General features: G+C 41.4%; 1 pseudogene; it reads right to left on the reverse strand.

Moving 5' to 3' along the window:
- Window positions 1-6629: 6629 nt before the first annotated feature.
- Window positions 6630-18807, reverse strand: LOC112164226 (annotated as a pseudogene).
- Between the last annotated feature and the right edge of the window lie 750 nt (window positions 18808-19557).

The following is a 19557-nucleotide window of genomic DNA, read 5'->3' on the forward strand; positions in this document are numbered from 1 at the left end:
GAGAACAGTGGTTTATATGAACACTGAGGCCCTGCCCATTTCAAGGTTTAAACTTTCTAATCAATTGTTTCTGGGTTTAGAGATCGGAGAGACAGAGGAGATCAAGATGGAGACGGAGACGGAGCAAGGAGTGTGTTGACTTCCCTTGGACTGAGGGTGAGAAACAGAGAAGATGATATCGGTGGGACCCGCAGGAAAACTAAGTTGATTATTATGCTAACACGTATTTCGTCCGCAGTTTGCTGCTTCACGGACATCCTCTTTGGAACCTCCCTCTATATATATATATATATATATATATATATATATATATATATATATATATATATATATATATATACAGGAGGGTTCTGAAGCGGATGTCTGCACTTCGCTAAAGTGCGGACGTCTGCACTTCGCTAAAGTGCGGACGCCGGCGCTGCAGCCTAGCTCAGGCGTCGACGACGGAGCGAATCGGGCTGGAAGCATCTCAGACGGCTTCTGGGCACCGTTCGAGGTCGGAGGAGGTCAGGGTTGCCGGTTTCTGGGCAACCACCTCACCTGGAACTACAGGTTCTGTGCAGCACCGAAAAACCCATCGCCGGCGACTCCACTCGACCGCAGACCCCTCCGCACGACCCTTGGCCTCCCTCCGGCAAGCCGCACCGCGCCGTCGTGGCCTGAGTTGGGCTGCAACGCCGCGGACGTCCTCTTTGGAATGCATCCGTGTGTGTGTGTATATATATATATATATATATATATATATATATATATATATATATATAGACACACACATGCAAATTAGAGTTTTCTTTGATTCCGCGGCAGGGTGCACCAGCTCTATGAATATCTACCTGGCTGTTCACCTGTAAAAAATATTGTATTAACACTCCATATCAATGGGTTTTTGTTTTAGATTTATGAATGAGATGCTTGATGCATTCGTTTGCATATCAAAATAGGTAGTTCCAACTTACCCCCTGGATTGTTGACGAGAAGTCTATTAACTGTTTATGTAGCACATGTATCCTATATACATTATGTGACAACTGATGTGACAAAAATCTCAACCCATCACTGAATTTAATAAGAAATTCTTATGTATGAGAGTCGTGCCATGTGTTTGGTATGGTTGCTCAATCAAAACTTAGAAATTACGTGGGACCCAATATCTAAACTTTTGAAAATACCATTCATTTATTAAGTGAAATATTCAAAGCACCTCCATGTGTGCAGTTGTGCACTGATTGATTAGTTCTATAGGCATGTGGCTAGGGATTGTCAATGGGCCGGGGCGGCCCAGCCTTGCCCAAAATTGACAAGCTCAGTCCAAGCCGGGTCAGGCTTTTAACGTGTTTATGTAATTTTATGGGCCAGGTCAGGCTGGACTTTTTCCAAAAAATCAAAGCCTAGGCCCAACCCAAGGCCTAAGGCCTCGCGAGCTTTTCCAGGTCCGGGGAGGGCAGGCTATTTAAATGGTTCTGGGCTGGGCCAAAGTTTAATTTTTAATCATGTTTTATGATAATTTTTACATTCTAATTTATAATGTTATTATACATGAATGTGGAAATGAGTTTTTCATTTTAAGGGATTTACAAAGGCAACTTCCTGTAATTTTCTTAGGGTTTTGTTGGTTTGCTACATGAGCCATTATTAATTTTAGAACAGCTGCGAATCAAGGAAGAAATTGAAAACCCTTTAAAAGGATCATTATATATTGGGCAAATTACTGGTCCCCCCTGTACTTTGGGTGCGTCTACAGTTTAGTCTCTAACATCTTAATTTTAACAAATAACTCCCTATACATTCAAATCTCACACAATTTGGTCTAAAATGACCATTTTACCCCTCACTTCCTCTTTTTTTTTTTTTTTTTTCCTATCCTCTCTCTCTCTCTCTCTCTCTCTCTCTCTCTCTCTCTCATATTCTGCACATTTCAAACCAAGACATAAACACCCATTCTGCACATGCAAACAACATCGCAGTATCGCATAGCCAATCCAATTCCTCATCTTTCAAAGATTAACATCCAATTATCACCAAGTACAAAACTGTGATTCAAGGTCGGGATTATACCTTTGTAAATCTGAAATCAACTTCAATTGACCCAAATTCAGTTCCTAGAACTCACTGCCGAGACGGGGATGGTGACGAACTGATGATTTTCACATCAACAACTCAACAAACTTCTCGATTGTTGACCTATAAGTGCAGCTGAGCAAGAGACGGAGCCCAGAAAGGCCGAAGTAGTCGGACGTTTAAGAACAAGGCGGAGCCGTAGCTACCCAGAAACGTAAACCATCAAAACTTCATCCAATTCGAAAACTAATTACACAGGCTTGAAGATTATGATGAGATGAGTGAGTTTCACACCACATGCAACTTAATCGGTCGCCGGAAAACACCACAGAACCTTCGGAGCAGTCGCTGCTTCTCGCCGTCGATTCTCTCTCCAAACTTAACGATTTGATGAACTGAGACCAGGATGTGACGACAATGAAGAGGTAGAGGCATTGGACTCGACAGATTTGGTCGACAAAAAGAAAGGCGTGGAAATGAAGCTTACTGTTTCTGGGTCTTGTTTGGATCTTGGTCAGCATCTTCTTCCTCATCTCTTGTTTCGGCGTCGGCTGGTGTAATGACTTCTGGGTTTGGCTGATTGATGGTTGCTGAGTCGAGTGACGGTGACGGTGAGGCGAGATGGAGGCTTGAAAGCAGAGAAAGGTAATGGAGGTGGCGTCGTGGGCTAGAGGACCTCACGCGGAGGCTGCCGATCGTGTTTTGGCAGCGAGGAGATTGGGCTTGGATCGGATTTCCATCTTGATTTGGTTGATAGTGATGGCGACGTGAGGTGGTGGCCGGATGTGGTGTTTCCGGCAGTAAAAGAGGAAAGAAGAGAGAAGAGAGGTCGGGAAGAGAGAGATAAAGTAGTGCGCCCAAAGGGAAAGAAAGAGGAAAAAAATGAGGCACAGATGTCGGCTCCATCGCTGAGGCACCAGGCGAGGTGGCGAGGTCGAAGAGGTAGGGTCCGGCGAGGGCAGTGTCCTGAGGGAAGATGCAGATGAGGTGGGAGAGGCTGCAGTGGGTTTTGGATCGCACTGCTGAGCCGAGAGAGAGAGAGAGAGAGAGAGAGAGAGAGAGAGAGAGAGAGAGAGAGAGAGAGAGAGAGAAGCAGAAAAATAACAAACAAAAAAAAAGGAAAAAAGAGAAGAATTTAAAATAATAATAAAAAAGGAGAAAGTGAGGGGTAAAATGGTCATTTTGGACCAAATTGTTGAAATTCGAATGTCTAGGGAGTTACTTGTTAAAATTAAAATGTTAGGGACTAAACTGTCAACTTGCCCAAAGTACAGGATGTGAATAGTAATTTGCCCTTATATATTTGTATAGGACTAAATTCATTTGTCCCCTCCAATTTTAGGGCAGACATTAGTTTAGTCCCTGAGTTTTTTTTTTTCAATATATCATGATCGTTCCTGCACTTCCAATTTCCATCACTCGAGTCTAAATTTCAAACTTGGTTCTGAATACGACGTCACAAGCTGACTTCACACCGACAGCATGGCCCACTTTTCAGATTTTGGACTAACACGGAGGGCAAAATGTCCAGACTACCCTTTGTTCAGATTTTGCTCTGATCCACAGCCTCCTTCAACCTTCCACCTCATTCTTCTTCTTCATCTAGTAATGGGGTTAAGCTCGGATTCGATCCCGATGTGCATATGTAGGTCGTTCCGGCGCCGCCCCAATCTTTGCCTTTCTCATTTCTCTATTCCTTCCTCTCCCCTCTGTTATATAAATCGTTCACTTTCTCATTGCATCTCTCATCTTTGCCTTTCTCATTTCTCTATTCCCTCCTCTCCCCTCTGTTATATAAATCATTCACTTTCTCATTGCATCTCTCTGTTTACCCCAAAACCAAACTCTCCAAAACAATCATTAGGGACTTAATCACAAATGGAAACCAAAACCACAAAATCAAAAACAAGGAAAAAAAAAAATTCCCCCAGTGAAGGACTGAAGCTACAGCTGTTGTACTACCGCAACCACAAGCAATGTCCAGCCAGTGCAAATTAGTCCTGGCGGATTCATCAAAACTCAATGAGAGATGCATATCATAATCCAATACATTCAAAATTTTCAAATAGTTACCAGGCGATTAGTATCTGAAAGCGAAAGCCACTGCTTAAACAACGACTGAAGGAAGCTGGGATTGATGCGAGCGGGGAGACCTCATTGAGCTGCAACAACTTGGCATCGAACGCCGCCAAATCGGACACGATTTCCATACTAATCAGAAACACATATACAGATCAAACCGAACCCTAGATTCGCAATTCAACCCCTCCAAAAATAGAGCTTCGATTTTTCTATAACAATAATTCATCCCCTCCTTCATCAAAGAATAAGCCTCTGAGTCCAGTTATTGTGGCCTAGAAGGCCTTGCTGGAGTTGGAGACATAGCGGCGAGGCTGAACAAGGAGAAGGAGATGCTGATGAACGTCCGCCGTCAAAGACGTTTCTCCATAGTCGTCTTCTTGAGGGGATCTAATTTCTAACGCGGTGTGATTGCAATGCAAACTTCATGTAAAATCTTTCAATTTTTCTCTAAATTTTTAGATATATTCTTAATCGAGGATTTGGGATCGGTGGGTATTTCGGAATTCGGAGGTGGAGACGGCGTTGGGATGTGGGTCATTTGGTGGTGAATTTAAAGGGAGAGCGGAGAAGAGATTGAAGCCAACGTAACGGTTTTTTTTTTTTTTTTTTTTTTTTTACGGATTGAAGTATAGTATTTTTTTTATTGTGAAAATGTTTATTTTGCCCTACTTGTGGGCCATGCTGTCGGTGCCAAGTTAACTTGTGACATCATGTTCAAAGCCAAATTCGAGATTTGGACTCAGGTAATGGAAATTGAAATTGCAGAGACGATCATGATTAAAACAAGAAAAATGTGAAGGACCAAATTGATGTTTGCTCCAAAGTTGGAGGGGCAAACTGAATATAGTCCATTTATATGTGTGGTATGTTTTTCCGCAATTGTAGTTAAAGATGTTAGGCATTAACTAATAGTTGAAATACTTGCTCTCCAACTTTGAAAATAACTAATATATATTAATATATATGGACATATATAAATTATCACTGGCCTTTTCGGGCAGGGTCCGGCAGGCCTTATTCGGGCTTAATGGGCCAGGCTTTGGGCAGGGCCTGGGCTTTGAACCCTCCGCCCTAGCCCTATCTTATGCCCCTGCGAACTGGGCTGAAATGGGCTGTTCTTCAGGCAGGGCTTTTCTTCGATTGGTTGGGCGGACTTTTACGGGAGCCGAGGCCCGCGGGTCAAATGATGTAAAAGTTTCATAAGAGATTATTATTATTATTATTATTATTATTTTTCAATCGAAAGCAAAAGTTTCATAAGAGATCAGAATTGATTACATACACAGCTAATTCAGGTTTCAACAGCCCCATCAAGGCGATTCTTTTTTTTTTTTAGAAGAAATAAAAACACTTTTATTAGTTAGACTGAAGTACAAGCAGTAATCAAATGTTACAAGAAACCAACCGTGAAGAGGAAATAAGCCCGGAAGTAGTAAAAAAGATTCCAGCATCTAGAGTCCACACGTGCAAAACAATAAGGCCATGTTTGTTTCCCGGAAAGTGGGCATTGGGAAAGGAAATACTTTCCTTTCCTGCGTTTGGGGACAGCCAAGGAAGGGAAACACTTTCCCAAAGGAAAGGAAAAAGTGGAGGAATTTGATTCCCTCCCCCCCCCCTTCGGAAACACTTTCCCAAAGGAAAGGAAAGTGATTCCTTTCCTTTCCAGTCAACCAAACATGGCCTAAGTGTGTGTGCTTCAACTGACCATGATTCTCAACCCAGCAACAACCAAGATTACAGCTAACAGCATGAGTAGCAAGATTCCATATACAATGATTATATATTTGTTCTCTAAATGTTCGGCATCCATCTTTACAAGACAATGTTTGACGTGCATTAAAAATTTTTACTAAAAAGAATTGATTACATGATAATATATGAAAAAGAAAATTAAAATTACAATTGATATAGACGTAGAAGTTAATAAAATAATTTGGAGTTCGCATTTAAAATTAATTGACAATGGATGAAATGGCTTAAAACCCTGATAAACATATAAGCAAGGTTCCCATTTTTCCATATAGGATCTATACTCTCAACATGCCCCTGCAAGTGTGACAAAAATTTCAATCCATACACGTAGACAATTTATATTGGGTGGCTTGGAGCTCGTGTGACCGCGAGACATGCACACATGGAATAACCCGCTCTGATTTTTTGGGATTCGCATCCAAAACTAATTTTGCAATAGATGGAGTGGCTCAAACCCTTATAAAGTCATAGGCAAGGTTTCTCATTTTCCTATGCGGAATCTGTACTCTCAACAAAAGCATTTTTCAGAAAGAAAAAAAGAGTAATACATTTATAGCTTTACAACTACATTACAGCAGTACACTGGGTAGTGCACTTTTATTTAACCACATATTCTCATATTACAGCTTTAGGATGATGATCGACATGCATACTGTTATAAATTTTGCAAGGCAATGCAATTACACAACAATTGAAGAAAAGCCAATCAATCAACTATCGTCCGATGTCATAAGCCCTTAACACTTGGGCTTGATTTTGCTTGCTCTGGTCATACTCAATACTGGTAGTAATGGAACCACATCGCCTTCACCCTTAACATCGACAACGTAAGCGTTTGAAGGTGATGCAAGCAAGTAGTCAGTCTCTTTAGGAGAAGAATCAGGCTTTTCACCCCCTGAATGCTTTGGCAATATTTGCAGTCTTTCTAGCTCCCTTGTTACTTCCCTCATAGTTGGCCTTTCTCTCCCTTTCATGCTTATACATCTTTTGGCCAGATCGGCAACTTTTTCAACTGTCTCAAAATTTCCGTCGTTAACTACTTCTTCATCAATAGACCATCTTCCACTGCACAAGGATAAAACTTCGCTGACCAGGTATGGTCAGCCAAAGCTGACCACATCCAGTAACTGGGAGACACGTGTCCTCCTAAGCCAATTATGCCTTTTACACAATCTAGATTCCGTCGGTGGCGCTGTGCTTCATGACCGCGATGGAGGTGGAGGAAGCAAGCATAGTACTGCTGCGAAACAAGGAATAGTATCCCGGAGGAGGATTTGCCATTGCCGGAGACAAGTACGAAGAGATCTCGATCTGCGGTGTAGGCTTTGATTGAGAGAGTGAGGAAGGCGGTTGTGGTGACTGGAAACCGGCAATAGGGAGTGGAGAAGGGGTTGAGGATTAAGGAGGAGGAGGAATGAGGTTTGGGGATGGTCGGGGTGAGCAGCCGATAGGGAATAGTGAAGAGAAAGAAGGAGAACAGAAGAGGAAGAAGGAGAACAGAAAGAGACGGGCCTAAAAAAAAACCACGTGTTGGACCTTGAGTGAGACACACAAGTGTTGGTTAGGAAGTGCTGCCCATGGTTGGGCAGCGAAGTATTGTCCACTGCACAAACAAAGACGTTTGCTAGGCTCCGCTCCGCTTCTGGCCTGTCTAAAGAAAGTGCCATTCTGCTTGTTAGTAGCTCCACAAGTACAAAACCAAAACTATAGACGTCACTCTTTTCTGTGAGTGTGTTTGATTGAAGATATTCAGGGTCTAAATATCCCATTGTTCCATGCACTAAAGTTGACAGTTGATCTTGATCTTCATGAACCAATTTTGGAGCTCCAAAGTCTGATACTTTGGCCGTATGAATTTCTCATCCAGTAGTATATTAGTTGCTTTCACATCTCGGTGCATGATTTGCATTGATGTTGAGTAGTGCAAGTACACAAGTGATTCTGCTGTTTCTTCTGCAATCTTCAATCACAATCCTAATGAAAGTGGACGTTTTCCATTTCTTTTATGAATGTGGTCATAAAGAGTGCCATTGCTAACGTACTCATAAACTAGTAAAGGCATTTCTGTCTCTAAACAGCAACCTAAAAGCTTCACCATATTTCTATGGTTTATTTGAGAGAGAACAACCACCTCATTAACAAACTGATCAGTCTGGGACTTGGCCATGATTTTGGACTTCTTTATGGCTACAGTTTATAATCTGGAAGTATTCCTTTGTAAACTGTTCCGTAACCTCCTTTACCAAGGATTCCATCTCTGTAGTAATTGTTTGTGGCCTGCTTGAGGTCTGCCGTGGAAAAGATCCTGGCTGCTGTCTCGACAGACCCTTAGTGACTAGCTAGTTTTTCTCTTAACTTCTCGCCACCATTTTCTCTGAAGTACTTTTCTTTCAGTTGTTCGAACTTCCTTCTCTTCATTCCATAATACAACCAAAAAATTCCAACCAGTAAGACAAACATGCTTATACCTATACCTGCACATATACAGTTGAAAAGTCACGATCAAATTTGATTTGGTGTTGAGCTTCCGCAATTAAATGAACTTCACGGTCACTGCAGAGGAGCCAAATCCTCTTGGTTTAGTCTACTTTTAATGTTTTTTGAATATCACATATTCACATATGAATAACTAATAACTAATACATGTATCACTGGTATGCTTATATATATACATATCATATATAACTAAGGATGCATACTAATATACAGTAAATAGCTTAATGCTAGCTAGAGCATACCTAATGAAACTTTCAAGATAGTGCTCTTTCCTTTGCCTCCTTCCACGCAAGTGGTCTTGTTTTCATTTAATCTGTAGCCACTATCACATGCACAAGTGTGAGTTCCGGGTAAATTTATGCACTTTCCTTTGTTGCATGGGTTCAAGTTCGGAACTAGCAGGCACTCATCAATATTTGTAAAAAAGCAACTAATAAATTAGGTGATGTTCAAGTAAATCTAGAATATTTGTCTGATCCAAACTCTAGGTTACTTGATCTAGTTGTAATAAGATTTTAAATTAAAGATATTCTCGGAGATATTCATAGATATCCGATTAATTGTATGATTATTTTTCCTTGTACAACACTAATTCTATGTCTTGTAATCCTCTATATAAAAGGCCCCTATTATCAATGAAAATACGACTCAATTCTTTTCCAATTTTGGTTTTCCTTAAACACATTACCAGCACGAAACCCTAACCCTGAAACCCTAAATTCGTAGCCTTCAAACCCTAGTCACTGCCGCCGCATATATTAAAACCCTCAATCCCAGGATTCCAAAACCAGAGGCGGAACCACCGAAACCTAGCGGAAAACCACTGAACTAGCCACCGGAAGTATCGAACCAGCCTTCCAAGTACCAAAAAGGGGATCCCTGCATCGGTTCACCACCTTTCGGACCTCCGATTGCTACCAAATTTTGCCACCAGCAGCGCTTCGATCCCAGAATTCAGGAACTAGAAGCAGAACTCTAAAAACCATTCTAGAAGTTGCTGAACCGGCCTGCAGAAGAAGGAAAAAAAAATGGAGAAGCCTAGAAGAAGTCAAAGCCCAACCCACTGTCACGTCAGCATGCCACGTCAGCTCCGATGCCACGTCAGCACTGTCGATAGGTCACTGCCGGCGACCTATTTAGAGGTAATTTTTACTAAATGCTCCCTTTTTTTGAAGTTTTTATTCTTTTTCTCGGGGACTTGCAAACACCCTTCTTCTATCTCCCTTTCTTCATCATAGGGGAGACCTAATTAAGCTAAATTGTGGGGGTTCGTGCTCACTCCAAGCTTGGAGCTTGTTGAGATCTCTAAACTTAGAGTTTGTAGAGAATTTATGATCGGCCACTTACGTCATTGTTTCGTCTTGGAATTGAATTTCTTGGAAACGATGACGCTCAGAAATTCCTAATTTCTTGGAAGTGATTACGCTTAGAAATTAGTAATTTCTTAGAAGCGATTACACTCAGAAATTTTCTTGTTCCCTTTCAAGATGAGTAACCTAAACAAATTGGACTTTGCTCCATTGGGAACAACTGAGTTTGGATATCACAGGTGGGTTCTTGATGTCCGGCAGCCTCTCAAGGCCGATGAAATCAAGGATCAGATTCTCGAGCCTAGCCAGGACTTGCAAACTGTTGAGCATGCTCAAGCTTTGGTAGCAAATAGAACAGCCTTAGAGGCAAATCAGGCGAAAGCCATCATCCTAATGACTCGTCATATGGATAATTCACTCTAATATGAGTGTATGAATGAAGAAGACCCCAGAAGGCTGTGGGTTTCACTCGAAGAAAAATTTGACAATGTCCGTGACTCCCTGCTTCCTGACCTAGAAGTGAGATGGCATAGCCTCCGCTTCTGTGATTTCAAGTCAGTTCTTGACTACAACTCGGAAGCACTTTGAAATAAATTCTTAATGGAATTCTGTGGTAAAGAGATCACAGATGCGATGTTGATTGAGAAGACTCTCTCTACCTTCCCCGTCTCTGCATTGGTGGTTGCTAAGAACTATCGAATCGATGTTACTGCAGGACAGATCACAAGGTTTCATGAGCTCATTGGAGTTATGAATGTCGCTAAAAAGCATGACAACATCCTTGTGAAGAACTATAATTTGAGATTCGTGGAAATAGAGCATATTCTGAAATCCAATTATAATCGCGCCCCTAAGAGAGAGCGCCAAGAGTGAAACCCTAATCTTAGGGATACTTCTGGACGTTCTGGTCCATATAATCGCTCTATTTGGGAAGGTAACCATCAAAATAGGCAAACACGGAATCGAATAGGTCAACGTGGAAAGAGAGAGGGAGGCAACGCCTCTGGCCATGTTGGTGGCGCCACCAGCACTAAGAGCCATCTAAATGACCTTTCAAAGCTCCTCAATCAATGGAGTCTGAGCAAAGAGATGTATGTTCTCGATGTGGAGTATCCGGTCATTGGGCACACATTTGTAGAGGTCGTGAAAAAATTGTCACCGCCTACAAAGCATATTGTGAAGCAAGAGACGATCACTATTTGGAACAAGAAGATCAAGAAGATGATCTAGAGTGAAGGGTTACAAACTACAAATTTGGCTGGGATCAATAGATCGCTAATTCTATTTAAGTCTTTATTTTTCCAAGAGCTGTAATAGGCAATTGCGATGTATTTTGTAGTAAATGTCATTGGTTTAGTTTTTCTTCACATAGGCTCATTCAAAATAATTATGATGTTTAGAAAGGTTTTGAGATAAGTGGTTCTTAAGCGAGCTTTGCACCACCAACATCTCTCTAATGCTTTGTTTTGCATTAGCTAGCATTTGGATTAGATTAGCCTAATGGATAAGAGCCAATGATGTACTTCATTGGCTTATGAATAAAATATCGAGTTCTTTTCATTATGACTGCATTTTGATTCTGAGCATATTACTTTGTGACTACGATAGCTGGGCCATCAGTATTAATTCAAGGACATGGAATACCCCAAGTTTTCTTTGCCAAATGGCACCCTCTGTCACAGAAACTCTCTACGCTCCTAGGGAAAATCGCACCTTATGAATAGCCAACGGATACCATGCGAAAACTCATGTAGACAACGGAAATGAGTTCCTTTACAATACCTCTAATGATTGCGAACAAAGGCGCATCTTAGAAGTTTATGTGTCTCTCTAGTGGACTCTATGTCACTATTCGAGCTATTAAATCCAATAAATTAAGTTATGAGAGAATATCTCTTGGATTTAGACACATATTGGCTTTGTCACGATAGAATAGGTCATCCTAGTCATGATATGATGATCCGTCTACTAAAGACTTCACACAGACATCCATTCTTTCAAGCAAAACGAAGCATGAATCAAAAGTGATTCCTGGACTAAGTATGACCGTCACCGCTGCCTCTGGCGTCGCCGCCATCTACCACCAGCCCAGGGTTGGCACAGTCCTTATCCATAACATCGTGGATGGTGTCCATCATGGTGATGGCGTCCTTGGTGATGTTGCAATCACCAACTTTACTTCAATTAGCGTTTTAGATGCTCAGGCCCAACCAAAATCCTCATTGGTTGCTTCTAAAGCCTCTCGCTCATTTTACAAAGCCTGTTCCTTAGGGAAGTTAAGAATGAGACCACCCTATGCAAAGGATATGGAAATATTCATTCTATTCTTACATAAAGTCGATGTGGATTCTGTGGACTAGTTCAACCAATTTGCGGACGTTTAAATATATATGTCATGATATTGGTTGATAAGCAAACACGTTGGTCACGTGTTGTGCCATTGTCCACTTGTAATGCTGGTTCTGCTACACTCCTAGCACATAACATATAACAAGGGGCTCACTCCCCAGATCATCCTATTCAGTCAATTAGATTTGACAATGCTAGAGAGTTTACATCGACCACTTTCCATGTTTATTGCAATGGGACTGATGTTGGATATCATATTCTCATGTACACACCCAAATGGTCTCTCGAAAATGAGTACATTGGTAGCCCAGATATTGGTAATGCACACCAATGTCCTTATATCCACTTGGGGTGATGCAATATCTCATTCAACTATGTTATTTCGTATACTACCCACCGCCACTCAATCTACCTCTATGTTACAGCTAGTGACTAGGTAGCAATCTTGTACTTACGCAAATTTGAGTGTGCCATTTATGTGCCAATTGCGCCTCCACAATGCACTTTGATAGGTCCTTATAGATGAATGGGCAACTCAGTTGGATTTGAGACTCCAACAATCGTCCACCACTTAATGCCCTTGCTAAGCAATCTTCTTACATCTAGATTTGCAGATTGTCACTTTGATGAGACAGTCTTCCCGTCGTTAGGGTGAGATAAGAACATGGATGTTCAGCTGGAACGACATGAATTGTCGTGGCCTGTCCCGACTATGTCTCATCTAGATCCCTGTTAAAGTGATGAGATCACACATCTGCTGCAAATATGTTTGCAAGGAAGGACGTCACTATGAGAGGACGTAGCGCCACCCTACATGGAGGTAGGCATGGCACCAACGCCATAGAGAATGGCACTGTGGAGTTATAGGCCATGGCCCCGGCTAAGATGCACCCAATCCTTGGGTCATCGACACTCAAAATCCGTTTCATGAGAATCTTCTGGATTATGGCTATCGTTGGGGGATGCCTCAACGTCAGAACCTATTCCTGAGAATATAGAGCTCTATGAAAATTACACTAGTGTATATGACATGTGGGATAGAAACTCCATCATAATTGATGATGTAATTGCGCATTTTGTTGCGCATGAGTTTGTTGAGTCTGATGATATTGAACCACTCTCCATTGATGAATGAATGCCAACGAAGAGAAATTTGGCCTAAATGGAAAAATGCGATCTAGGTTAAGTTGGATTCTCTAATGAAGAGGAAGGTTTTTGAGACAGTGATGCCAACACCTCCTAACATAAAAACCTGTTGACTAATGGGTCTTCGTTAGAAAGTGTGATGAGAAAAGGAGATGGTAATCTAACCTTATGGTGCAAGGCTTCTCATAAAACCCCCTGGAATCGACTACGATGAGACATATTCTCTCGTAATAGATGTCATTGCACTCTACTACCTTTTTAGTTTGGTAGTTTCCGAATAATTGAACATGCAGCTTACAAATGTGGTCACTACATATCTATATGGGGATCTAGATACGGAATATACATGAAGGTTAATAGTGAACTTCATTTACCCAAGTCAAGTGGCTCTAGACCACATAGCACATTTTACAAAGAGATTGAAATGCTCACTAAAGTGACTACTGACTACTTGATTGGGAAAGGATATGCCAACAAGTTTCAGGCTCTATCGCGGTTCATGTTGGACATGATCTTCATTGGAAGCTCTTAAAGAATTAAGGGAAACCACTGAACACTTAAAATTTGATTTTGAGATGAACAATTTTGGGAGAACACGATTATGTCTCAGTTTGGAACTTGAGCATCGCGTTGATAGATGCTTAGGCAGTTTGACAAAGTCAAACCTTCAAGCACTCCCATGATCGTCCGTAGTCTTGATTCTGAAAATGATCCTCTTCGTTTGAAGGATGATGACGAAGATGTGCTAGAGGCAGAAGTGCCTTACTTAAGTACAATAGGCGCATTATTGTATTTAGCTCAATGCACATGACAGGACATCTCATTTTACAGTGAACTTATTAGCTAAATATAGCTTTGCGCCAACGTGACACCATTGGATTGGTATAAAAGATATCTTTCGGTACTTGAGATGTCCTATTGATATGGGCTTGTTCTATTCCTACATAGAGATGATGGATTCGGAACCATCACACACCAGGAACCCTGCCAACACTGGCCTGCGTCCACTATCCCCATCCCAAAACGACATGTGTTTTGGAAGGTTTTGCTGATATTGGGTATCTCTCTGACCCACACAAAGGTCATTCCCAAACTGGTTAAGTGTTCACCATGGGTAAAGACTGTAATATCTTAGGGGTCTATAGAATAGACCCTAGTAGCTAAATCTTCTAACAATGCAGAGATTATTGCTCTTCATGAAGTGGTTCTTGAATGCATATGGATTGGATCATAGTTACGCATGTTCGAACAATTGTGGTTTGAAGTCTACCACAGATGAGCCTACGAGTGTATAGGATAATACTGCTTATTTTGAACAAATGAAGCAAGGCTACATCAAAAGCCACAACACCAAGCATAATCAGCAACAATAGACTCTCCTCAAGATCAAAGTGAACTAGGTTCAATATGAGGACAATATGGCAGACTTGCTCACTAAGTCATTGCCTAAATTCCACTTTCGAGAAACATGTTGGTAGCATCGTTTGCGGAAGTTATCTGAACTTCCATGACCGTTGTCATAAGGGGGAGATGCAAACATCACGGGGAGATGTCTATATGTATGGTCTCGAAATGTGAAGGGTGTGTTTGATGCAGTCCTCATCAGTGTTGTGCTCTTTTTCCCCTTCAACCAAAGTTGTTTTTGTCCCACTGGGTTTTTGTTACTCGGCAAGGTTTTTAATGAGGCAACGAGAGGAGCACCACATTTGGGCGACACAAGGGTGAGTGTTCAAGTAAATCCAAAATATGTGTTTGGCCCAAACTCTAGGTTACTTGACCTAGTTGTAATAGGGTTTCGAATTAGAGATATTCTCAGAGATATTCATAGATATCCGATTAATTGTATGATTATCTTTCCTTGTACAACTCTGATTCTATGTCTTGTAATCCTCTATATAAAGAAGCCCCTATTATCAATGAAAGTACGACTTAATTCTCTCTCAATTTTGGTTTTCCTTAAACATGTGACAAATTTTGTTACACCCCATATCTGAGATACCCTTTTTACTGAGTTGCATGAAATTCTTTTTGGTTACCGTTCGCGGTTATAATTTTAACGTTTAGGGGGTGGTTAAAAATTGACTTTTTGTGAGTTAATAATTTGAGAAAATTTCCTTCATGAAAGTTGTAGAGGGCGTTAAACCGAGCGCGTGCATATGTGGTACGTAAAAATCGGAGTTCGTATGCAAAAGTTATGAGTGAATTACGAAAATTACTGTTTATGGTAATTTTTGGATAAAAATAGAAACTTACCAGGGTAGGTTTCCAAAACCGAAAACCCACCCCCCCCCTTCTCTCTCTCTCTCCCCGGCTCTTCCTCCCCTCTCGGCCGAATTTCTTCCCCTTTGATTTCTTCCTCTTCCGGCCGACTCCGGACGTAATCCGGCCACCCCAAGCTCGGTTTCTTCCCCCGGTCACGTCTGTGGAGGTATCTTTGGACGATTTGGCCGGAAAAGCTCGGATCGAAGGAAATTCCTCCCCGGTTGCAGTTTTGGGATTTTGCCGATTTCCGGCCATTCCGGCCACCTCCGGCCGCCATATTCCCATCGAAGGTACGGTTTTTGATGGTGATTATTTCTAAGGTGGTTCATTCCAATTTGCATTGTAGAAGCCGAATTGACAATTTTCCATTCTAGGGTTCTTGGAGCTTCGGGGCTTTCCTTCACCGGCTTGATTCGGCCACTTAGAGGTAAAATTGATCAATGTTGTAGTTGAGAAGTTGTTTGGGTCTGTTGAGATGATGTTGTTGCCGGAATTTGGTGGTCATCGGAGAAGGCCGCCGCCGGCGCGTGTGGTGGCGCGTAGACTTGTGTTTTAATTGTCGTTTTAATCCTATATACCCTATAATGATTGTAGAATGTAATGCATGAAGTTTGGTGGAAATTGGAGGATTTACAAATTGAGTTTAAATGATTAATTATTGATTATCGTGAATTCGATCACCGGATTCCTTTCGAATTCACTCTAGGTATTGCATCAATGACAGATTAATGTTGGAGCATTAGGGATGGATATTGCAGAGGGTTGAGGAGTCGGATGTTAGGAAGGGGGATGTTTTGAATTTCCAATTAAGTATCGTGAAATTAAAATTCTGTCCTGTGGATTATATATATATTTATGATTGTTATTCGTACAGGACGAGATGAGTCTCCATACGAGGAGAATCACGAGCGACGTCAGGATTGACCGCTTATAGTGAGTGGACCTTTGATTTTAATTGATGCATGCAAATTATATTCCGCAAATCTTGAGTTTATCGATTTATCAACTTATTTATCGAGCATTTTATTTTGGTTTGGATTATTGAATGACTTATTGGTTTGAACTTTTGAATTAAGATTCGTTATGCTCGATGTGAGGATTTTGTTTTATGCGGATTCGGGAATTTATACTATTGATTTTATATTTATATTCAGCTCTTTGAGCTTTTTATGAGATTTACGAAATAAGAATTCGAGGAAGCAAAACTTTATACTTCTTTATACCCTACTTATATTGGAACTTGAGATGATCTTGGCGTGCGGGGTCACGTCTTTATACACTTGGATTCTTATTTCGTGAGATAAGTGGGGAAATTATACAGATTTACTGGCTTTGGACGATCTCCTTCCTCACCATACGCGGGTCATGTGAATAGGTCTCCTCCTGACTTACTTTGTGTTTGTGAGTGGCAGTGAGGTAGCTTTCTCCTCCTCACGTGGGTGGTAGTCGAGGTGATATTCTCCTCCTCACACAATCTATGTGTGAATGGAAGTTGGGGTTATTAGTTCTCCTCCTCGCACAATCTATGTGTGAGTGGCAGTCGAGGGTAGGTTGAGCCTGAGGGGCTCCATTCCCGTATGGTGAACCCATTTTCCCCATGTTCTTTTGATGTTGTTCTTGACTAGCGGGGCTAGTCGGTCTTTTTTTTCTTATTGCATGCATCGGGAGTTTTTTTGAGATAATTGTGGAAAAGTATAAAACCCTTTTTCTTTCAATTACTTATTTTTGTCCACTCACGCTAACGTTTTTATATACTTTTCCCTGGGCCCTTCGGTTTCAAATGCCCAGATTGCAGTGTTGTTGCTCGGTGTACGAGTGTGAGCCATAGTGCCGCACCTGCTTCCGCCATCACCTTCTGTAGGTTACCTGGTTAACCTACTGTATTCCTTGTCTATTTATATTCCTAGAATGCTCTGATTACTAAGGGATATGTGACCCAACTTATATGTATTATATTTGAGGTCGATGACCTAACTTTGGTGATTGTAGTAACTTGTACCCTTTGGAGATTATGTATGATGATATTAGCTTTGGGATGATTGTTTGAATTTGGGAGCAGGGTGGCTCCAGGAGTTGTGGTTGGATAATTAGAAGTGAATTTTGGTTTTCCGCAGGTTTTTGGGTTAACCATTTTTAAGGGAGGTTATGCCGAAATTTTTGGTAAATCTCCTTTAAAGGTGGGTCCCGCAGGGCCACTTCGGATTCCAGGGTGGAGTTCGGGGTGGGTCTTGTCAAATTTATCGGTAAGTTTTTAAATGTAGAAAATTCCATTTCTGAGTTCTAATTAATTTAATTAATATTAATATTTCTGCTGCGGACAACTAACATATATACCACCAATTAACATAAATAGGGATATGTACGTGTTATAAGTGTAGAGATCTTATCACCTTGGCAACCATCTGAGAGGTATGGGTTCCCAACGTAGCCTGTCGTGCACCGACAAGTGTAGCCTCCAGATGAAGTACCATTGGTGGTACGATCCACACAGTCGCTATGTTCCTTACATGAGTTAGTCTGTGACTTCTTCTTTGCTACATCACATGTCTCATGCCCAATTGCCCAATTAACAACTACCGGAAGCTGCCTAGTTGTTGTCTTCAGTTCTTCAAAACTTCTGTTCCCAGAGAATGTGAAGTTGCGATCTTGCACAATGAAGCCATAGCTGCACAGACAGACTGGCTCTATGTTCCAGTGGTTCCAATTTCTAATGATGCGATCAAGTGTATACAATTCCATTAACATGTTTTGCAGTCCACTAGGTATAGCATTTTGGCCACACCCGAAACCATTGCAAGAATTGATGGGATGAGCTGTGCCAAGGGCATCTTGACACAGGCTCACGGTGTACCCGCCTTTAATTTGTAGCTTTCTTCTAGATCTGGGACTTTGCTATGGTAACCTTGATACACTGCTACACTGTTACACCCCACTGTGAAGAAGTTGTTCTTGTGAGAGATGGTGTATGGAGGTGGCAGCTCGAGCGTGCTGTTGCTGGACATCTTGTACATATACCATCCGCCCTCGTCATGACACACACTGGCTACGGCTTGTATTACTTGCAACTCACCCTCACCATGGGAAAAGTCCGTAATATGTACGGGAAAGGTGAATGTACTGATGGAGAACTTTGGTGATGGGGTATGGTGTACCGGTTACAAGTGATGTTGAACTCTGGTCGGAGAAAACAGTCGGCACCAATGCCAAATGGATATGGGATTGGGATGTCAACGCAGATCTCTGGGCAATTAGGCTTGGCTTGAGGAGGCGGTGCCTGAGCTGCTGCCACTAATAGAACAACCAAATAAGGGATATGACTGATTTGCAACCTCCGAGTTGGTAATAAGGCCATTGCACACATTACCACTACTATAATTTCCCGTTAGACAGTGTGTATTGTATTCGACGAGAAAAAAAAAGTGTGTCTACGTTATATTTTATAGGGCTTCCATCCAAGGGGTTAAAGTGAAAACTAATTCGTCCTCTTTGCTTGTTTGTCTCTTCCAATAATGTTGTTCCTGTCTCCATATATTGAGATCTTTTTCTATATTATCTCCTATTAGTAGAACAATGAAAGCCCTTTCATTGTCGGAATTATATAGTCGATTGGCCCGGGCAAAGTCTTTTTCTAATTTTGTTGCTAAAATAAGTCTTTTTCACTTTTTTTATTCCAATTGCGCACGCCAGATACATAACTTTATCTGGCGCTTCACAAGTGAACACTTTATATTAAACGAAGAGTCTTCGTGGATAAGAAAGAAATATGTTATGTACATAATAATGGGTTTTTGTTTGAGAAGTTTACACAAACAGCCAAGGGGAAGGTTGTTGCAATCTTAATAGGCCTAGCTGATTACTGGAAAGGTTGTTGCAATTGGTCCCATTTCCTTTGGCATTTCTACCTTCTTTGATAATTTGAACCTACGTATGGGGGGTGCGTGCACTAAACTAATTGTCGAGGAAAAATCCGTTTCCGGTTAATATGGTGTGGTCTCTCTCTCTCTCTCTCTCTCTCTCTCTCTCTCTCTCTCTCTCTCTCTCTCTCTCTCTCTCTCTCTCTCTCTCTCTCTCTCGACTAATCCAAAGTCGCAATGTAGTCCTA

The sequence above is a fragment of the Rosa chinensis genome, chromosome 1 (assembly GCF_002994745.2).
Source record: "Rosa chinensis cultivar Old Blush chromosome 1, RchiOBHm-V2, whole genome shotgun sequence".
NCBI lineage: Eukaryota > Viridiplantae > Streptophyta > Magnoliopsida > Rosales > Rosaceae > Rosa > Rosa chinensis.